Source organism: Populus euphratica, unplaced genomic scaffold, assembly GCF_000495115.2.
Source record: "Populus euphratica unplaced genomic scaffold, PopEup_1.0 scaffold76.1, whole genome shotgun sequence".
NCBI lineage: Eukaryota > Viridiplantae > Streptophyta > Magnoliopsida > Malpighiales > Salicaceae > Populus > Populus euphratica.
The window spans coordinates 386,044-386,978 of NW_011499890.1; positions in this window are offsets into that span (position 1 = coordinate 386,044).

Below are 935 nucleotides of genomic sequence, written 5' to 3' on the forward strand. Positions count from 1 at the left end.
GTTATCCAATATAGAGAAGGTGTTGTTGAATTTTTTTTTTACATTTAAATTTAATTATATAATTATTTATATAAAATTATATAGATGCATAGAATGAAAACCAAATCTGGTCGCGGTCGCTCACATATGGTCGTAGCTAGTTTGTCTAGCAGTAAGGTTGATATTTCCTTAGGTGCCTCTCAAGAAGAGGCACCTACACCACCTACGCCGTCAATTGATGCTGCCTCTTCCAGCGCTAGTTCATAACACAAAAGCGGTGTGCCTTCGCATAATGGAAGGACGACCTTTAAATGTAAGTTTGTTAAGGGTTTAGTTTTAAAAAAAATTACAACATAATTTATGAAGTAATCACTATTGAATTTATTTCATTTATTTTCAAGTTCACAAACATTGAAGTCGCTCAAGTAATATCATTAGCGTTTAAATTCGCTCAAGTAATATCATTAGTGTTTAAATTGTCGATGGACATTTCACTGTTTCAATGGAGTCAGATATCCAAGCATCCTGAATGGATGCCTCAAATCAATACATGGTTTGACAAATTTGAGGTTGGTGTTAATTTATAATTTTCAGTTTATTTCTAATAAATTATTAATATAATTGTAAATAAATTATTATTTTTATTTAAAATTAATTATTTATACACAGGACAAATTTTGCTGGGATAGTGAGCATAATACTGTTGCGAGGAGGGCGTGGGAAAATCACGCAGCAACTAGGTAACATCGAAAACAATACAAGATTTTTTTAAATAAAAATTGATGTTTTAAAATGTAAATTTTGGTTGCGTAATTTTTGGTATGATGCACAAAAAAGGGCAAAAAAAACTGCGAGAGATAAAGGTTTCCAAGGCTGGAACAATGTTACGGTTTGGAGAGATTTCAAACTGATAAACATCCTAGAAGATATATGGCCGCAATATCTTGAGCACGTGA